Raw genomic sequence first — 12,659 nt, 5'->3', positions numbered from 1 at the left:
GCCCAAGATAGGAAAAGAGGTGGTAAGGGAACACCTAGCTGCTTTAAATGAATTCAAAACTAATGAGCTGCATCCATAAAGGAGCTTGCAGATGTAATATCAGAACCCCTGTCTATAATATTTGAGAATGTTGGAGAAAAGGTGAGATCTGTGCAGACTAGAGAAGGGCTAATGTCATTCCCATCTTCAAAAAGGGGGGAAGAGAAGACCCAGATAGCTACCGACTGGTCAGGCTGACTTCAATACTTGGGAAGGTCCTCGAACAGATAATTAAACAGTCAGTCTGTGAATACTTAAAAAACGATAGAGTTACAGTGGTTGGCAACCATCTGTTCTGGGAGACAACAGAAGAGTGTGCCTTCGGGGGTGAAGTTAAACTATTTGAGAGTTACACTGCCTGCTGTGGCTGTAGAGACCAGCTGGGGCAGATGAAGGCATCTGGTTGTGCTGATGCGAGTATACTATGGCATTTCTTCTCTCTGCCCTCCTCCCAGGGATCATTTCTTCTCTGATGGTCACTGCTATGGATGCACAACTTGACTGTCTCCAGGCACTGTGGTCATCTGCAAGGAATTCCCACACAGCAGGGTTAATGCTGCCATCCTTCATGTCACATTTGCAGACATCTTTGTGGTCTGCCTATGGGCCTGGTGCCTGAAGCCAGTTAGTTCCCTGTAGAACACATCCTTGGGGATCCTTCCATCTTCCATTCTGTGGACATGACCAAGCCAGCAAAGACATTGCTGAGGCAGGAGTGTGAACTTGCTGGGAATGTGGACTTGGGAGAGCACATCTTTGTTTGAGACTGCCTGCCATGTGATGCCCAAGAATCTTCCTGACACAGCACAAGTATAAGGCGTTGAGGCATCACTTCTGGTGGTTGTAGGTTGCCCAAGTCTCACTATCACAAAGCAGCATGCTCAACACTTATTGAAAGACTAAAATTAGTTTTGTTAATTTTTCTTAGTGATATTTTTTATTGTTTTATCTTTTTGTAAAGCACCTCAAGGTTTTTCACAATCAAGCAGTGTATAAATTTTATTTACACTAATAATAAACAAACAAATAATGCATGCTGAAATCATGCCATGAAGTCAAGCAGAGAATATTATTTATTTATGTTCCACCCTTTCTTCAAGAAGCTTGAGGTGGCCTACATAGTTCTCCTTCTCCATTTCATCCTCACAATAACCCTGTGAGGTAGGTTAGGCTATGAGGCAGTGACTGGCCTGAGGTCACCCAGTGAGCTACATGGCTGAGCAGGGATTTCAACCATGGTCTCCTAAGTGTTAGTGCAACACCACTAACTACTACACCACACTGGCTATGTGGATATGTGTGTGTGTCCTAGAGACAGAGGTGCCATTTCAGTGTCAGTCCTGTGTTCCTTATAATGCAGAAGTGGCTAAACTTTCTGGGCCTGAGTTCACAGCCACAGCAGTTTTGCCCTTCTCCTCCAGATGTTGCTGAACTACAGCTCCCATCAGTTGCAGCTAACATGGCCAATTGCCAGAGATTATGGGAGATTATGGGAGTTGTATTTCAGCAACATCTGGCAGGCCACAGGTTCCTCACATCTGCTCTTGAGCATGCACAACAGAAGAAGGCATGACTGCCCCACTCTATTGCACACATCTGCACCCGACCCACAAGACAAACAGCTCCTCTTCCCATATAAATGATGGCTGGGGGAGGGGATTTACATCCCCATTCGGGCTCTGAGCTGGGCAAAAAAGCTTAAACCCCTCACCCCCCATGTCTGTTTTAATTCTACCCCCCTCCTCTGTTTTCACTGCCACCAGTAAAATCTGTGGGGTTCTAGGGAGTAAGAAAAATTATTTGGGGAGCCAAGGCACTCATCCAGACTGGGGTTTAGTCACCCATGTGATAATGTGTAGCTTCGTCTTTGTGGGGTTTTAAAAATAATTTACGGAAAGGAACGCTTTCAGAATCCAACAATCACAGTTTGCAGACCCTGTCATGCTTTGCCTCTGGAACTAACATTCTTTCTAAATGTGTTCATCATTTTAAATAAATACATTTGGCAACTTGTATCTTTAAACATTCTGTCTTTTGGGGTCTGCCAACAAGAAAATCATATATGAATCTTGATGCATGAACAACGCTCTTATCAGCTGTTATTAGGGTTACTCTTCTTCCCACTGATTCTTTGTGGTTAGCAATTGTTTTCATGCTCTAAATGTTGCTTTGGTCTAAGCAGGAGATGAACTTTGAAACAGATGAGTTTAGAGAGCACACATGAGTTTTCACGCAGGATTTCAGCTTCCTGGCAAATTAAGAGTGGCTGCGTAAACATGGCAAGAGTTCAGATGCTGGTTAATGAAGACAAGAACTTTGATAAAGAAAAGTGGCACAACAACTTTAGATTCTGCTTATGAAATGTGAAATGTGTTGCTTATGAATTATACAGTTGTTTTAGTGTTTCAATATTATACTCATTTTTAAAGAGGATGTTAAGGTTTAATTGTCCTTGTAGGTCTTTTGATGAATTAAAAAGTGGGTTGTTCAATTAATAAATGTAATTAAAATGTATAAGTAAATAATGAACTGTTTTGCTACAATATTTGACACCTTATAAATGTTCTTGTGTTTTGAGGCTGTTGACAAGAGTGAGGATTTCCATTTCATATTTGTTTCAGAAATGTAACTGGCTTTTTATGCCATGAGCTCCTAGTTCTCATGAATGTAAGATTCAGGGCTCATCCACACCTCCATTTGTCGCTTGATTTCTAGGCACATGTCTGAGAGGTTTTTCTTTTGTCCCACATGGTTTTCCCTGGGAAAACCCACTGCTTACTGCTGAATCAGAACAAACATCAATTGGGATTTCTGTAGATTGATGTTTGTTCTGATTCAGCGGTAAACAGTCGGTTTTCCTGAGGAAAGCAGCAGGGCAAACGAAAACTCTCTTGGACCTAGAAATCACGGGACAAATAGCAGTGTAGATGAGCCTTCATTCATACTTGTCAATGTGTGTAGAAATACATATATGAACTTGAAAGGAGTGTGGCCCCAAACTGACTTTCTGTCTTGTCTGTCAGTGAGAAACTTATGAAGCTTCTCATGTTATTTTAACAATTTCAGTACGAAATCGTCATCCAAAACTTTCCATATGTATGAATTATCCACCTCCAGGAATGAAGCAATCCACAGAGTGTAATTAAATATAGCACTTTGTAGTGCTACATTCCTACCATTCAAAACAGATGATGAGAAAAACCTTTTTTCTAATCTGTGTGAGAGTCCTCCATTTAGTAAGTAGGATCTTTGGTGTGTCAGTTCTTTCTACATATTTGATAAGCTTGAGGCTCCAAAGCTTCCAAACTGTCTGGCCTGGGAACTGTTCCATAAAAAAGGGAGATTCGATCTCAGTGCTGTCAGCAAGCTAATTCAGGGCATAATCATAAGATCTGAGGGTCTCGTTTTTCAGCAGTGCTTCTGGTTCAGAAGTCCTGCATTTCATATATGCCCAGGTAGGCTTTTCCAAGGCATATTTTATCAGTGGGCCACAAAGACTCTCTTTGGTTGTTTTCCCTCCCCCTTCCATTGCCAGGGCACACAAGGGTGCCACAAGTGAACTACTAGTGTGCCAGAAGGAATTAATTAAATTAAAATGATCCAGTGAGCCCCCCCCCCCGGCAAAAAAGGTATCCTGTCACAGAGGGTCTCCACAGTGCTTCTATGTCATTCATTTTCACATTTGTTTTTATTTAAAACTATTTTTGTACCACTGTCCATGGAATTTCATAGCAGCTTCTAGAGCAGAAGCGAACCCCACAGAAAAGCATCTCTCTCCAGGAGCAGGTGGAGAGGCTGGAGCCGGAATCAATGATGTAGTCAGAACTGGAGCATCAATGAGCTACAAATCCAGCAAAAGTTCAGAACAGATTGAGGAGTTTATATAGTCACTGCCTCTGCCTGGTCCTCTGCTGGGTCACTGCTCACAGCTTATTTATTATGTATTTATATGTGTCTTTATATACCAACAATGCCCAGATGGCTTCTAAGTAGTATACAAAACATAAAAAATAAATTGCCCTAGAGAATAAGTGTCTTGTTTTTATTACATGTAAGCCACACTGGGAGCTCTTTTGACTGAAGAGCAGAATACAAATTCTCTAAATGCTCTAAATAAAATAATAATAATCCACCACCACACACCCCTGGCCACATTCACACAACCCAGCCCTCTGGGGAACACATGCCAGTGGGTGTGAGGCAGACAGTTGCCTTATCTCAGCTAATCTATGCCAGTCTCCACTCATCATACAATCAATCTGCAGACTGGGGTGCAGTGGAGATCTGCACCCCCATCTGGGTACTGGGCTCTGCCCACTTTATCTCTCATTCTCAAATCTATAATTGAGGATTAAATCCAGATCGGAAGGATTCTATTCTCCAGTTCTCTGTCTCATTCTTCAAACGCTGGTGTTGTATCAAATTTAGGCCTTCTGGCCATGAACCTAGAGTAAAGAGCTATAGTTGGTTTGGGTAGTGTTGGTAAACAAGGTAGACCCCCCGAACCAAAGGGGAAGGTGCTGTTTAGAAACACTGAAGGCAGGAGGCCCAAACTTGGAAGCTAATGCATGTTTCAGTTTTGGAGATTCTTTTATTTGCGTCTAGTCACCAGACCATCAAAAAGCAAGAGTTTAAGAAAGGGAACTGCATATCAGCATAACAGTAACATAAGTTAAGACACAAACAGAATTGACATAGATCCAAATGGAATGCAAACAGTCTTAGCATTCTGAACCTTCCTGGCAAGCAGCCATGGAGGTTGCTTGAAGATGGAACTTGGGGAAGCTGGCCCACATTCTCACAGCTGCTGCATCAATGCTAAATAAGGCTTCTGAACCATATTCAGAAGTCCAATTTGGAAGCTACCAAAGCATGATTTGCCCAGGCCTCTCTTCCAGCAGTGAGTGTAGTGATGTATTCACTGTTTATCCAGAAGCTGTTGGAACTACAGTGACTAGTTGGGGCTGATGGGAGTTGTGGTCCAGAACATCAGGAGGGTACCAAATTGGTGACAGCTGCTCTAGAACCTGCTACTCATTAGGGAGTGGAACCATTGCAATGAAGTACCCCTCAGCTTCTTGTGCTCTTGCCTCCTTCCAATCAGTCTTCACTCTGCCCAACCACTGCATTGAATGTGTTGGGTACTTTCAGTCAGTCCCAAGGCAGGAGCATGGCAGAATGACCTGCCCTCATGGGTGCTTGTTGTGTCTCTGTGCAAATCACTGTTTTGTACTTGCCATTTAGGAGGTTCCTCAAGAGCAATGATTCATACAGACAAAGGGAGGCGCATGGGCGTAGCCAGGATTTATTGGGGGGGGGGCTGGCTTTATGTTGAGGGGGGCAGAACCAAGTTGCCTGTGACACAATTGTTCAGCGAAGTATTTTTATTTATTTACTTGATGAGGGGGCAGCTGCCCCCTTGGCAATGCCCTTGGGGGTGTGGGGTTCCTCTTTGGAAGAGTAGTTCTTACTCTTACATGTTCCAGATGTAAACGTTTTTGAAGAGAGTAAACTTTGCCTCCAATTTTAATATGGGGGGGGGGGCGGGGACAGGTCTCAGTTATCTGAAGTTTGGGAAACAGTTCATCTGACGTCTTGCAAGTAAATCTGTCATCTGGGAATTAAAATTGTGCAAAAACAGCTGCTGTTGGCTGCATTCATATTGCAAGATATTTAAAACCCTTTAATAAAAAAAGAAATGAAACAATATGAATGCAATACAAATGCTCACAGCCAGCTTGTACTTATTCAAATGAAAACGTTGCATCTGAAGGTATTTTAGAAGGAAGAGTCTAAATTAGGGGTGAGGACCTTTGATGTTCATAGAATCATAGGTTTGTAGAGTTAGAAGGTACCTGAGTGAAATATACTCAGAGTCGCAAAGTGATTTCCATTCTGAGTTCCTTGTGTCCCGGAGCTGAAGCCTGGATACACGGTGCGAGGCAGCGGTGCGGCAGGTGGCGGTGCTGCGGTGCTGTGTGTGGCAGTCAGCTCAGCGGGATCCCACCTTCGTCGCCAGTGAAATATACTCAGAGTCGCAAAGTGATTTCATGCTCTTTATTCAGCTCATAGTGGTGAGGAGGAATGAATGAAAGTCCCCTCAAGGTATCTGCTTTATACACATTATTTACACAATGGGCTGCACATGATTGGCTAATTCCGGAATTCTACTGTAAGCCAATCAGGTTGTGGATTCACTTCTATCTGGAGCATGATTGGGTGGTTTCTGCCAACCAATCATACTGCTGCATTGTTCTAGGACCAATCAGACTGCTGCATTCTGAATCCTATTGTTCTAGGACCAATCAGACTGCTGCCTTTTGGATCCTATTGTTCTAGGACCAATCAGACTGCTGCAGTTTGGATCCTATTCAACTCAGTACATAACACTGAAGGTCTTCTAGTCCAACCCCCTGCAGAGCAGGAGTTGCAACTACAGCATCCATGATAGGCTTGCCATTCGTCCGGAATTTCCTGGACAACTCCAGAATACTGCAGTTGGAAGCAGTGTCCAGGCGGAAAATGCAAAAAACAACCCCAAACTCTAATATATGACAGATGGCCACCCAACCTCTGCTTAAAAGCCTCCAATGGAGGAGTGTCCACCACCTTCTGATGATGTCCGTTCCACTGGCAAACAGCTTTCACTGTCATAAAGTTCTTCCTGATGGTAGTCGGAATTTCCTTTCTTGTAACTTGAAACCATTGGTTTGGATTCTACCTTCCGGAACAGGAGAAAGCAAGCTTGTTCCATCTTCTATGTGGCAGCTCTTCAGATATTTGAAGATGGCCGTCATATCTCCTCTCAGTCTCCTCTTCTTGCAGGCTAGGTAAAGGTAAAGGGGCCCCTGATGGTTAGGTCCAGTCGTGGCCGACTCTGGGGTTGCGGTGCTCATCTCACTTTATTGGCCAAGGGAGCCGGGGTACAGCTTCTGGGTCATGTGGCCAGCATGACTAAGCCACTTCTGGCAAACCAGAGCAGCTCACAGAAACGCCGTTTACCTTCCCGCCGGAGCGGTACTTATTTATCTACTTGCACTTTGATGTGCTTTCGAACTGCTAGGTTGGCAGGAGCAGGTACCGAGCAACGGGAGCTCACCCTGTCACGGAGATTCAAATCACCAGCCTTCTGATCGGCAAGCCCTAGGCTCTGTGGTTTAACCCACAGCGCCACCCGTGTCCCTTCTTATTGCAGGCTAAACATACACAATTCCCTCACCTGTTCCTCATAAGGCTTGGTTTTCAGTTGGACCTCCAGCTATTATCATCCCTCACCAGTGGCCATGCTGGCTGGGGCTGATGGGAATTGGAGTCCAGAAACATTTGGAGGGCCCGCAAAGGTACCCCGCCCTTGATCTCAATGAAGGCCACTGCATTTTAGAGAGGCTGCCCAGAAAAAGTTCATAGCCCCACAAATGAAAGTCCTTTCTTCATAAGCCATATACAGTGGAAACAACACCAAACGCAGCCATCCGTTTCCCCAGCCATCGCCAACTAAGATACGCCTGTGTTGGAAATTCTCTCCAGTGAATTAATCTTTGGGTTAGCTTGGCCCTGTCAGATTATGCTAAGTAATTCTGCCAAATTATGCAAAATAATGTCATGAGGACCACAAGTCACTTAAGGGTACAGATAAGTCTATGATATTCCTGGGGGATGAGAAATTAAAAGGGATCCTCGTGGTTTGAAAGCAATGGGATGAAAGGAGAGATAGCAGGGAATATAACGTGCTTTAATCCTGCTTTTCTCGGATGCTTTGGAGAGCTTTGAGGTAAAACTTTTTGATGTCCCTTTTATAGTGATCTGCTTCCTTATATATTTCAAAACATCTGTTCCAAAGGTACTAAAAGTCTATGGTGACTGGAGAACTTTTCCACTGCAAAATACTTGTTAAAATATAACACATTTCCAGACCAGACCTGGATAGAGATCTTGCTATTCACATTATATTGAATGTTTGGCAAATTTCTTCAAGTTACAATGAGGCTTTCCACTGGAATCTATATTTAGACTTGAAAGTAAAAAATCTTTCCTATTTAGCTGAGAATAATAGTGACTTTTACCACATCCAACAATTTTTATTTTTTTAAAAGAAAGAATATTCACAGCTATCTTGAGCGACTTTGTATATTAAAATTAGCAATTCAGCAGCCGTCAGCTGCTTTGAGTATATGCAGAATGCCATCAAACACAGTAGAAGTTCCACTCATTCCAATGGATGTGGATTTCATTCAGGGTCACCTTATCCAACTGTCATTAAAGCAATTTTCATTTTAATTAGTTAGTTCTTCATTATTTTAGGGCAGGTTTTTCCCCTTTGGGTCTCCAGCTGTTTCTGGACTACAGTTCCCATCATCCATGAACACTGCTCCTGCTAGCTAGAACTGGAGACCCAAGTTTGGGAAACCCTGTTTTAGGGTGTCTTTCCATGGTTCCTGGGAGGGCATTTCAGGAAACACAGGAAGTCTGTGGTTAGAGGAAGTGGCTACAGGATCCTCTAGGGCTGCCTCTTCATGACATCAGCGTTCTGATAGCAGCAGAGACTAACATTTAGCTGCTTAGGCAGCCATGCCTGCACCGGCATTATTTCCTAGCTGACTTGCTGTGGCCCAGAGCTTCTCCAGCAAAAAGGCATGGAAGGAAGGCATGGAACATCTTTTCTCTACCCAGTACCTCCTGTCTTCTTTGGCGATCATTCGTAGCTGAGTAAGATTGTCTTCCATAAACACGGTTTTAACAATGAGTTCGTAAGTGACTGTGGAGGCCAATTCTGGATCCACATGTCCTTCCACTGTGGGGACATTGGTTTCTGGGCGGGTGTTGATCATGTTGAGGGTTTGCCAAGCGTGCCTTCCTCTTAGCACGTTTCTCCCTTGCATTCTGAGTTTGAGTGTCTTCAAAGCCCATGACACCTTTGGTAAAGGCTGTTCTCCAACTGGAGCGCTCGCAGGCAAGTGTTTCCCAATTGTTGGTATTCATAGTACATTTTAAAAATTTTGCCTTAAGACAGTCTTTAAACCTCTTTTGTTGACCCACCAGGCTATGGGAGCATACCCTCCAACATTCTGCTGGTGAAAACTGGGATGCGTGTCTTGTGGTACTGTGCTCTGGGACCAAAAGACATGCATCTTAATAGTATTCTACTCCCTCACCTCAGCCCTCACCTTGGCACTGGGCAGTTCTGGCCTCTGCACCACAGGCTGCAGCAGATCCTGCTGATCCTGCAAAGGCAGTGGCAGTGGCTCCTGGTCCTGGTTGGTCTCCAGCTCAGAGGCAGCGATGAGGTCAGCCAGGAGCAGCAGAGAAAGTGGCTGGAGTCGCATGGGGCCTGCCATTCCCAGCACCAGACCTGACAGTCTCTCTCACAAAGAGGAAGAAGTGTGACGGCAGCTTCCCCATCACAACACATTGGAAGCCTTAGAGGTGCCCTGCCCCATTGCTCCCCATTCACCTCTCTGATTTGAAAATAGGAAGGCTGTCATTTTTGTCCTGTGCTCTCACAGTAGTCAGCTGACTTGCATGAGACTACAGGACTGAAAAAAAGGACATTCTGGGATCCAAACAGAAGCCGGGATGGTTTCTATTATTCCAGGATGTCTTGGTCAAATCGGGATGGTTGTGCAGTATGCCTCAGTATCAGCCACCCAGTGAGGACAACCTGGCATGTGTGGGACTAACATCTAGTCCAGTGGTTCCCAAACTTTCTCCTGCCCCTCCTTGCAATGGCAGATTTGGGTACCCTGGCGCCCTGTGTGAGGCCAAAATTTGCCCCCCAAACAGGGCTGTCTTTAGGATATGCACCGCTGGGGTGAAAAGATCAGCCCAGCACCCCGAAATTTAGTCTAGCCCCCAAATTAACTTTTATTATGCTTATGTCAGACACCACACTTACGCCTTCTCTATTGTTTACGAAAGAAGGGAAGAAAAAGAAACAAAAGTGCCCGTTGCGGGGTGGCTCTAGGAGGGGTCAGCGAGGCTCCGGCCCCCAGCACCAGCCAGCAGGCAGCCAGCAGCAGCAGCAATGTGGCCAGAGCCCCCTTCCAAGCTGCCCCATCCATGCCAAGCTCCAGGCAGGTCTGGCATGGTGATCCAAGCCAGTAGGCGCCCAAGAGGGGTGCACAGAGCTCAAGGGGGCAGCCAGGTGCCAGGAGGGTCGCTATGTTTGGGAGGACAGGGGGAGGCCGGTGAGATAGATCCGGGTGTCCCCCTCGGCATGCTAGCCAGCGAGCAAGTCGGCGGGAGGCAAGTTGTGAGCAGGGCTGCCAAGAGTGGCAGGGCGGGGGGCGGGTGGTGAGGGAGAGATCCCAGAGAGCCCAAGTTCCCCGGCAGCCTCCTGGCAGCCAGTTGCCAGCAGGCATCTCTGAAGCCAGCAGCTCCTGCTTCATGGTTTCAGTTTGTTCGTCTCCAGCTCATGCAGAGTCCAGCCAAAAAGGAAAAAAAGGGGTGGGGGGAGTGCGGACACTGGGGGTGGGTGGGGAGGAGGGCGATCTTTTTTTGTGAATAGCGCGTCTTTGGTAAATGAGCGTTTTTCTAGCTTAATCAAAATTATTTATTATTTCATAACAGGTAGACAGTTTAGAGCTTAGGTGGCTTCAGTGGCAGGCGCCCGGCATCCCCTAGAATTCGGCGCCCGGGTGCCCCGCACCCCTTGCACCCCCGGGTAAAGACGGCCCTGCCCACAAAGTCTGGTAAAGAGGCACGGCTTTGGGAAGGAGGTGTGAGGCTTTGGTAGGTGCTAGAACCATCTCACCTCCTTCCTGAAGCTGGGAAAGTGCTAACTTGGCTTTAGGAAGGAGGAAGGAGGACTCAAGGATTCTTTCAGAGTCTTCTGGTTCCTTCCCAAAGTCCAGTGCTTCTCTTATCGGGCTTTGAGACAGCGCCCCCTTGGCTCAGTGCCCAGTGCATGCACATTAACTCACACAGCCGTAAATCCTCCCCCTTGGTTCCCTAAACTCATTCCCAGTGCCCCCTACCCTATAAAAAACATTATTCTGAATAGCAGTTTGCATGACCTACTAAGTAAGGTAGTAACACTTCAGTTCAAAATGGCAACAATTAATTCATTCAAAGTCCAATTAAAACTATTTAGTTTAATTAATTTAACAAAAGTGATGAACTTGATCTAGCGATACCAGCTTTTCAAAGTCTGAAAGTCAGTTTGCAAGAGTCTTAGGTACCCCATTAATAACTTCTGAGGTTCAGCAAATTCTTTTTGTGGTGTATGGACCTGATGAAATGATACCACTTTCCCAAGGTCTGGTTTAAAGTCACTTAGCAGGAGTCTTAAACTGCCACCCCAACATTCCCTTGCCACCCGCTTGCCTCTTAGTGCCCGCCTAAGTATTCCCACCACCGCGCACCAGGGGGAAGAACTGTCCACGTTGGGAACCACAGCACTAGCTGTTGCTGCTTCAGGATAGCTCTTTGGTAGAGCATCTGCTCTGCATGCAGAAGGTATCAAGTTCAATCTCTGGCATCCTCAGACAGGCCTGGGAGGGACACCTGCCTGAAACCCTGAAGAGATTATACCAGTCATCATAAACTGCAGGCCCACGCAGAGCTTCTCTGATGCCCGGGTGGCACTCTTGTTAGAATAAATTTATGAACTCAAACCAAAAAAAGCAGGTCCCTGGTGGGGGCGCTCCAAGCCAGCTTAGCCCTCCAAGGTCCAGAGCATGTGTACACGGCTGCGCCCTCCTTTGCAGGCATAGTAAACCATAGTAAACCTAAACGGCCTCGGTCCAGTATACCTGAAGGAGCGTCTCCACCCCCATCATTCTGCCCGGACGCTGAGGTCCAGCGCCGAGGGCCTTCTGGCGGTTCCCTCCTTGCGAGAAGCAAAGCTACAGGGAACCAGGCAGAGGGCCTTCTCGGTAGTGGCGCCCGCCCTGTGGAACGCCCTTCCAGCAGATGTCAAAGCGATAAACAACTACCTGACATTCAGAAGACATCTTAAGGCAGCCCTGTTCAGGGAAGTTTTTAACGTGTGATATTTTACTATATTTTTTGTTTTTATGGAAGCCGCCCAGAGTGGCTGGGGAGGCCCAGCCAGATGGGCGGGGTATAAATAATAAATCATCATCATCATCACCATTATTATTATTATTATTATTATTATTATTATTATTAGTGAGCTAGATGGGCCAACAGGTCTGACTCAGTAAGAAGCAGCTTCCTACATTCCTAAAAACTAAGTTCCTTATCTCTCCTAGTCATAAGGCTTCTTACGATTCTTTTAATGGCAGGTGCTAAGGATGAAAACTGGGTCCTCCTGCATGCAAAATATGGGCTCTGCAACTGAGCGATGGCCCCTCTTTTCCTGTTCCTCTCTTCCTGCTCCTCTCTTCCTGCTCTTTTCCTGTGGTGAGTGGTCCTTCTCAGCTAGCAACTGAGCAGAGCTAGTTAGCATGTTGCCCTCCAGATGTTGGACTACAGATCCCATTGGTAATGTAGGTTCGGGCAGATAGGAGTTGAAATCCAGCAATTGCCCCATTTGCACTATGCAATTAAAGCACTGTTTTACCACTTTAAAGAGACATGGCTTCCCCCAAAGAATTCTGGGAGCTGTAGTTTGTTAAGGGTGCATTCCCCTCCCACTCTTTAAATGTATAGTGCAGATA

This window comes from Podarcis filfolensis (assembly GCF_964270895.1).
Source record: "Podarcis filfolensis genome assembly, chromosome: Z".
Classification (NCBI taxonomy): Eukaryota; Metazoa; Chordata; class Lepidosauria; order Squamata; family Lacertidae; genus Podarcis; species Podarcis filfolensis.
This window is presented reverse-complemented; position numbering follows the sequence as displayed.